Here is a 9223-nt window from a genome sequence, read left to right on the forward strand (position 1 = left end):
TGGCCTTACGATGGAACAATGTGCATCTCTAGTTATCAAAGGGAAGGTCATTGCTATGCTCTTGTAGTGTGCAGAGTGATCCTTATAGCCTCAGAGGAAAGATATATAAGGTCAACAAAATGGCTTAGTATGGAAAGGTGAAACATGGAAAAACATAGTGAGTTAGGGACTTGAATGAGATCCACACATCTCATCTCATCAATAAAGGTTAAACAGGACCCAATATCAATAAATATACATCAAAACACAATTTAACAAACACTTCCCAAGTGAAACAATAAAAGAAAGACTGAATGCAACACATAAGTGTCATTTTGTGACTTGAACTTGTGTTATAGTACCGAAGTGCACTATAATGATCTCAACAATTCGAAAAAACTTCATAAGGGACTTGGGCACTAGGAACATGTTTATAAACATAAAATGACCCTTGATGACCAAAAGAAACCCTTCACATAGTAGAGTGCAGGCTCTATAATTCAGATATAGAAAAATTTTCGAGGGTGTTGTAGCAATGACAACACCTCCACATTTTAGCATTATACAAATTACACCACCCATACTTAGTGCTATTTATTATCTACGCATGTTTTGCTTTTCTAGTGTGGAAAAATGCATGCAAATACCTACCCTCACATGGACTATCGCACAAGCTTTAGAGTTAATATAATTCCCAAAAAGGAGAAGAATTATCATGTAGTTTTAATACACTAACACAAATGTTTTTATTTAATGAAGTAAGTAGTTTTTATTGTCACTAAAGGAAAAATAAATTAAAAATTATCTTATAACCTTATATTCTACATAAATTCTTACCTAGATTTTTTTGTTGAAAGAATATTTGGGCATACTTCCTTCTTTCCCACACGAATATCACTAGCCCACCAAAAATAAAGGAAAAGGCATTAAGATATACGCGAGGGAGAATGCCTTAAATTAGTATATATAATTTCCACTTAAAATATTTCCATGGGAAATACAACACATTTTATAAAGTCTTCCAATTAAGTAATTGATGTGAATTTAAGAATAATTATCTACTTTACATTCTGGATTTGTCTTGCATATATAAAAATAGCTTTATTTCTCCCGAAGAAAGGAACTAAAACTAAATAGATCACACAAACATGATAATTATTAATTCATTAACCTAAGCCATATCATGCCTTAACTTTTACAGCTTCTTTTCATGGGACATACGACATTTCATCGCAATAATGATTGGGATTTTATAAATGATCCAAAGAAAATGACGTGCATGTTACACGCTTGTGCTCGAATGAAGGAAATTATCACCAGCTACCATGAAATATATACAAATTATAATTCCCAAATTGAAGGCAGACCAAATGGCTCTTAAACTATATAATAGTTTAAAGGCTCTTTAAGCTTCCAACTTGAACTCGTCTGTTCTCCTTTATCATACTAACAAATACTCACCATACATTAAAGGTTCCGGAGACTCCAATTTAATTTGACATTAGACTTACCTCATGAATTTATTAGTCCCTGCCATCTGGCAATGGGCAGGGACTATAGTAATCGAACAGCTTCGAGTTAGCATTAGTTTGCAGTTTTAATACGGTGTTATTCGGCGATTATTATAAAGCTTCTGAACGTGCTGTGCGGGGATGTGCCGAGATAACCAAAGTTTTATTTGGAGCTGAGGCTTTGCCATCTTATTTGGCCTCTTCCCGAGGTGGAAGAGGCTCGAGCATAGCCTAATTGCATTTTACGCCCTGTTCATTATCGCTGACCGTCAACGGTCTCATGTTAATGTTAACATTAATTTGTATTTGCAAGGTATGCTAAGGTTTGATGTTAACGGGTGTTTTTTTTGCAGGGTATGCTAAGGTTTGACGTTAACAGGTGTTGTGCAGCAGGTGCTGCAGGTGTCCGTGCATGGCGGGAGGCATCATGAACCACCGCCTATGTTCTTGCCTACTGTGCCTCTGTACCCAGCTTTGTTCTTGCTATGGTTTTCTCATCTTTGGTGCTGGGTCGACAGAGAGAATTGCTTCATTCACTGAACGACCGATGGTTTTCTCATCTTTGGTGCTGCATCGACAGAGCGAACTTGGTGCTGGATCGAACTGGATCCGTCAATTCTTTGAAAATATTTGCAGCTGTTGAAAAAACAACAATCCAGTCCCGAATATTGCAGCTGTTGAAAAAATAGCTCCACAGTTCGAATCCAGTCTCGCTAACGAATAGGTCAATTCTTAGAAAATATTTGCAGCTGTCAAAAAATATTTGCTGGATCCACAGTTCGAATCCAGTCCCTTTAACGAATAAGTCAATAGACCGAACAAGGCTAGAAGCTAGGTCGCCGCCCTGGAGCAAAGTGGTTTATGATTTCGTCTCAGAGGCATTCAACTCATTTGGTAGATCAAAGTCCATGGCCTCGGGGGAATTCCCCCCCCCCCCCTGTTGTAATCCTCGGCCACGTACAGAAGCTGCGGCCATGAGAGGATGTGGTAGAAGTAATACTTCATCTGGTAATTCTCCGGCAGACACATCAGATTGCATGTCTGCATTGCCAGCAGGTCATCTATAGTGGCTTGACGAATGCAAACCATGGCTGCAAACCACGGTGGGTATTAGTGTTCTCTGTTAGATACTTCTTCTCCTGGTTTTTTTATTCTGTGAAGATGGAACACATCTCAATCATCTGTGTCAAATTTGCACTAAAAACATTCTGTGACTATTGATTGTATTTCTTACATCAGGCAATTTACAGGCTTCTAACAACCAAAATCCAAGCAAACAAACGAAAAAAAATTCTCGACTTTGCCTCAATCTACGAAGCTAACGCAAATGGCATAAATTACGTCAAGCTTCTTACCTTTAATTTTGCTTGCTCCCTCCGATTATCCCAGGATAACTGCCACTAAGGGATCAGACTTCCGCTTTGCAGGATAGGGTTTCACGAAGACGAACCTGCTTAACCAAAAGGAATGGATCATTTTCTAAATGAAATTTACACATCATGTTTAATTAATATTTGCTTTACTTGATATTAGCATCGCCTGGGGTTTTTGGGCAGCCTCAGTTCTGCTACTTGTATCTACTGTAGCCCCAGGTTTCCGGTCAGCCTCGCTTTTGCTTGTAGTATCTGCAGGCTTCTGGGCAACCTCCATTGCCCATTTTGCTTGTAGCATCTCCCGCAGCCCCAGGCTTCTGGTCAGTCTCTCTTCTGTTTGTAATATCTGCTACAATCGCGAGCTTCTTCTGGTCAACCTCGATTTTGCTCGTCGTATCTCCCATAGCCCGAGGCTTCTGGGCAGACTCAACTTTGCTTGTAGCGTCTCCGGCAGCCCCGGGCTTCTGGTCAGCCTCGGTTTTGTTCGTCGTATCTCTCACAAGTCCAGGATTCAGGGCAGCCTCCATTTTGCTTGTAGTATCTCCCGCAACCCCAGGCTTCTTCTCAGCCTCACTTTTGGTAGTGGTATCTGCCACAGCCCCGGTCCTCTTGTCAACCTCGGTTTTATCCATACAACTCCAGCATTCAAGTCGGAAGTAGCAGTGCTTACGAGTGAGGATGCCCAGTCTCGGAACTGAGATTATGAATCTGAGCCTGCTTCCTCAACTGCCTTTTCTTTTGCTTTTGTAGAAGACTGGCAAAATGGTTGACCCCGACTTAGGCAAAATACATAAGCAAGGTTTGGTAGCATTCGGTAGCATGGTCTGGTTCTCTTTGTCACCTCTACTAGAGACGAGCGAATGACTGGTTCCTGGGATTCTAAAAACGAGACGAATGAATAGTTCTGGTCCTTGTATAACAGGATAACTCACAAGGGTGATCAGGTACCGACCTGCAAGCACATTCATGTCGTTCAAGGAAGCTCGGAGAAAAGTACCGCCCTCATCAGTTTTTTCATTATTTTCAAGTTCCACAATACCAATAGCATGGTCTCCCCAGTACTCATTTTCTTCATATTCTTCTTGAGGATGTCTCTTCCTTTGAATGAGCAGGGGTTCCTTTAAACCTGTATTTGAATTCTCCATCCCATTCGCTTCAGGCAAGTGTTCGAATGGGCTGGGAGTGTTGGCAGCTGGATGAGACAAACCTAGAAGGCCATGAAATTGAAACTGGTGCACGTTCAGTGGACAGTTGGATTATCCTTCTGCCTCCTGTATTGACATATGACCATGATACAATGTTAAGTGGCATGGTTTAGTCCCTCCATGCTATCCCACGGAGAAGGAGGTGAGCCATGTGGCCCTCATGGGGCCCACATGGACGTGTTTTAATTTTTAGTTTTCCAAGAGCTTCGTTTCCTTTTAATGCTAAATTACATCACTAATATACCCTCTTTGGTCATTTCAGGTTATACTTCTTTTACTCGTGTACAACTACCTGGTCAGGGTTAGCTATCGCTGCTTTTCGGTGCAACTAAATATATCTACGTCATGTTTTGGTCTCTGTCTCATTTGTTTAAACTAATCTTCACTTGTCTGTTCTCCTGTGTCTATAAATTCTCTTTCTTAGCCCTCAGAGATTGCAGTGGAAGAAAGTTGGCTCGGAACCGAGAGAGAGATTGTGTTAGCTTGCTATGGCTGTGCAAAAGGAAACAACCAATGTCAGTTTGAGCTCTTTGCTTTGCAATGGGGAACGTGATTTCCTGATCAGAAATAATGGAGACAAGGTACAATTGTTATACTTATAGTCTCTGTTATCATTTATTTTGCTGCAACATTGCATTTTTGTATTGAATCCAATGTAATCTACATGTGAAAGTTGGAGAACTTGAAGGGAAACAAGTGGGTCTGTACTTTTCTTCCCATTGGTGTCCTCCATGCAAGGCTTTCACCCCCGTTTTGTCTGAAATCTATAAAAAGTTATTGGAGAAGGGGGACTTCGAGATTCTCTTCGTTTCTGTGGATTTTGATGAGAAGTCATTCGAGGAATACCACGACACCATGCCATGGCTTGCCCTGCCATTCTCAGATGGTAATACAAGGAAGAAGCTTAATGAGGCCTTCCAGGTTGATGGCATTCCGTGCCTTGTTTTTCTGGACAGAGAGGGCAGAGTTATAACGACTGAAGGTGTGGAGATCATTGAAGAATATGGGGTTGAGGGATATCCATTCACCGCAGAGAGATTTGATGAGCTGAGGGCGAAAGAGGAAGCCTTAAGGGCTGCACAGACTGTAGAGTCTCTTCTGGTGTCTGATGAACGAGATTTTGTCCTTGCCCATGGAGGAAGAAAGGTGGGTGTTTTCCCTTTTTGGCTTGTGTTTTTCTCTGCCAGCAAGTCTGGATTTGGGTTCTTTATGAGAATGTAGGTATGATTCATGAAAGCATGTATTGAATTGGGCTATTGAACTTGAAAATCTAGAAATAAATTATGTATTCATTAAGTCTATTGAATACATGTATTGAATTGGGCGATTGAGTTTCATTGGCTCCTGTAAGGGTTTAGGAAAAATAGATGCACAGATTTTATTTCATGATGGCCTTATTGTCAAATCTCTCAGGGTATGAATTTGGGTTGTTTTCACGGTGGATTCTTGTTATTAACTATTAAACCACAAGTAGACATGGACTCTAGTAAAAACTCGGTACTCTTGTGGGTGATGCTAATCATTTTTTCATGTTTTGATTCTTGAAACGGGTCCCGATAGCTGAGCTTGTGGAGAAGACAATTGCTTTGTATTTCTCTGCCCATTGGTGCCCACCTTGCCAAGCCTTCACACCAAAGCTTGTAAAGGTATACAACGAACTCAAGGAAAGAGGAAAAGACTTTGAGATTGTTTTCATCTCTAGTGACAGGGATGAAGAGGCTTTTGAAGATTACTACAAAAGCATGCCATGGTTAGCTCTTCCATTTGGAGATAAAACTAAGAAGGATCTCATGCGGCTTCTCCGTGTTATAGGCATTCCATCGTTGATTGTGGTGGGACCAGATGGAAAAACTGTCGGACTGCTACTTATATCTGCCTTTTCCTGTATATATAGGTCATGTCTATTTTCCTCTTTGTAGCTCAAACGACATAGGTAATAAATAGTGATATGTAACTAGTTCAAATCCCATAGTAGTAAGATGAGCTATCCGTATGTCTGCATCTAAGTGCACTATTCTTTGTACTTCCCTCAGTCAGCATGCTAACAGCACTCAATGCACGGATATTCTTGTTGTTACATTCATTCTGCTTGGCATTTTTGCAATTCTTGGTTTGGATGTCCACTTCCTGGGTCAGAGTGACCAGAAGGGAGTCATCAAACAAAGAACAATTGTCATTTATGCTAGACTCGCCAACTGATTCTTCAATAATAGCAGGTCCAAAGTCTGCTTCCTCTTCTTTATGTTCCTGTTGATTGCTAACTGTTTCCTTGGCTGATATCCCAGCAATAGTATCATCCCTAACTTTTGTACATGCCTTTTTATTTCCACTATATTCACCTGGTGAGTGACCAGTGCTACTCTCCTGACCATTGCTACTCTCCTCTTCATCAGAACTCAACAGAGCATCTAAATCAGCAGTGTTTTCATGTAGCTGAGTCTGAGAATCTCCAGAGTTTCCTTTGCTTAATACACCACAGCTCACACGAATTTCCTATTTTCCTCTGTTCCCTATGATTCCCGTAGGTCATTCACCAAATACACGCCTAATATAGGAAGAATTGGCATATCAATGGGTATACTACTTCCTTATTTCCATAATAGTATTGATAATATTAGCTTGTACATGATGGCCGACTGCTTGTATTACTCTTATTAAGTAGATATAGCAATGGTAATACATAATGTTTATACATAGGATATAAAAGTCGGAGCTTGCTTACTGTGAACTAAGAGCTTGGTTGGTAGGGTATACTAATGGTAATACTTTACCTTAGTGAAAGGTGATATACTAGAGATGTCAAGTTTGATCACTACCTAATACCGATTGCTGGTTGACCAAGGGGAATAGAAGCAATATGATGTACAGGTTGTAGCTCAAACGACATAGGTAATAAATAGTGATATGTAACCAGTGCTACTCTCCTGATTACACATATCATAGTTTCCACCTGCTATACCTTAACCACTCAGTCCAAGCCATCTAATCTGTATTGTCACAATTGCCGTGGCCTTGACTACACAGTTTTTGGAGACCTGAAAACTCTATATGTGAAATGGAGGTCTACGTAATAGCCTGAAAGTAATAATCATGTCATCAACAACGCATAAATGTTAAATAAATAAAGTTACATGGATTAAAATGCCTCCAATGGCTATCCCTATCACAATGGCATTTCATTAAGCCTGCAGACAATTAAAGTTGCATAACATTTCGCATGATTCAGACAACAATATTATTCATAACAACTACTCACAAAGTGTTTGACATCATAGCATTCTAGTTCTAGCTCTAAAACTGAGAGAAACATAGTCTCCAAGACTACTTGCTCAGTAGCATTGATTTTCTCTTTAAGGTGGGATTTAGGTAATTTGACAATACCTTTGGCTTTGGCCCCATACTACAAGGTGCTAATTGTTTTTTGAATGTCATATCAGACATATTATTAACATAACATATAGATAACACAAGCACTATGTTTCACGTAAAGTAATGGGCTAAACTCTGAGTAATAAACATACTAGCAATCACAGTCATAACGTAAAGTAATGGGCTAAACTCTGAGTAATAAACATACTAGCAATCACAGTCATAAGTATAGGAAACAAGTGTAATCAGGCTGATCCTAGTTTTAACTTGACACAGGGACTTGCTGCCTCGCAGCTTCCCTTGTTTAATTAATTAACTCATACGTTCTTCAAATACTTTATGAACTATGTATTCACTTAAAAAAAAAGATATTGCAAGCTTTACTTATATAAAAACAAAAAATAAATTACATTTGAAGATTTATAATCAACCCCATTTTACTTATGTAAAAACAAAAAATAAATTACATTCAAAGATTCATAATCAACCCCATTCTAGAGGGAATGTTTAGTGGTTCACCCTTAATACTAAAATCCAAATGAGCAGTAGTCATGAAACATTAAGTCACAATATTGTTTCATGTACAAAATTAATTTTATATACTTATCTAATTTACGATAGTTGATTGAAAACTCATACGTTCTTCAAATACTTTATGAACTATGTATTCACTTAAAAAAAAAGATATTGCAAGCTTTACTTATATAAAAACAAAAAATAAATTACATTTGAAGATTTATAATCAACCCCATTTTACTTATGTAAAAACAAAAAATAAATTACATTCAAAGATTCATAATCAACCCCATTCTAGAGGAAATGTTTAGTGGTTCACCCTTAATACTAAAATCCAACTGAGCACTAGTCATGAAACATTAAGTCACAATATTGTTTCATGTACAAAATTAAGTTTATATACTTATCTAATTTACAATAGTTGATTGAAAACTAAAGACGACAAAGCTACTCTCCACCCAATCGTAGGAACAAATACACTATAATATCTTTCTTAATTGGCCACCCTTAGGCCTAATATAATGCCTTCATAAGAAGCTTCACTCAGGGTTCAACCAAATTCAAATTACAGTAGAGGACAATAATGCAACTCTCGATATATAGGGATTCAATTTGCTTCCTTTTAACCACTGAGATAGGGCCTCTTATATTTCACCATGTGGCCACATCAAGATCCCATAACAAAAAGGGAACTCTTCACTATGCCAAGAACCCCTTGATACTTCTCTTGCTTAACTCTTTTTGTGCATATATTCAACAAGATTTCTTAGCATTTTCATCCATCTGTTTGGATTACACTAATGATTTTACCACTAAATTCCCTTACCAATCAAGTAGTCCACAAATACACATAGGTATATTGTGACGTAAGGGGTTTCATTGTCCCCCTAACTAGAGTCACACATTTAGCCTCATGTGTTCTTTTGATTTCTATTCACATATTCCACTAGTTCTCTAGCATGTTTTTCTCTCACTCACCCCTTTCCACTATTCATTGTTATCTTGTACTCTTATGCCACCCTTATGCACAATCATAGCATGAGAACTAGGATCCTTCCTCGGGCTTTATGCTTCCTAAAAAATATCAAGAATGGGTATGTTTCCCATACTCCTATAATCTCTTAGTACCGCACACATTCCTTCCCATCATTGTTGGTAGTTGGGTGGTTCAAATACCATATCGAAAATTAGCTCATTTAGTTCATGCAAGACCAGAAACATCTCCCTTCTTCAAATTCACAATATGTTAAATAAATTTTAAAATTTACAT

The 9223-nt window shown here is 38.7% G+C and overlaps 1 pseudogene; it reads left to right on the forward strand.

Annotated features, from left to right (window-relative positions):
• Positions 1 to 4778: 4778 nt before the first annotated feature.
• On the forward strand, positions 4779 to 5456 carry LOC149263449 (putative nucleoredoxin 1 pseudogene; annotated as a pseudogene).
• The last annotated feature ends 3767 nt before the right edge of the window (positions 5457 to 9223 follow it).

Source organism: Pinus tabuliformis, chromosome 6, assembly GCF_031772625.1.
Source record: "Pinus tabuliformis cultivar Carrire ecotype Pingquan chromosome 6, CPIR1, whole genome shotgun sequence".
NCBI lineage: Eukaryota > Viridiplantae > Streptophyta > Pinopsida > Pinales > Pinaceae > Pinus > Pinus tabuliformis.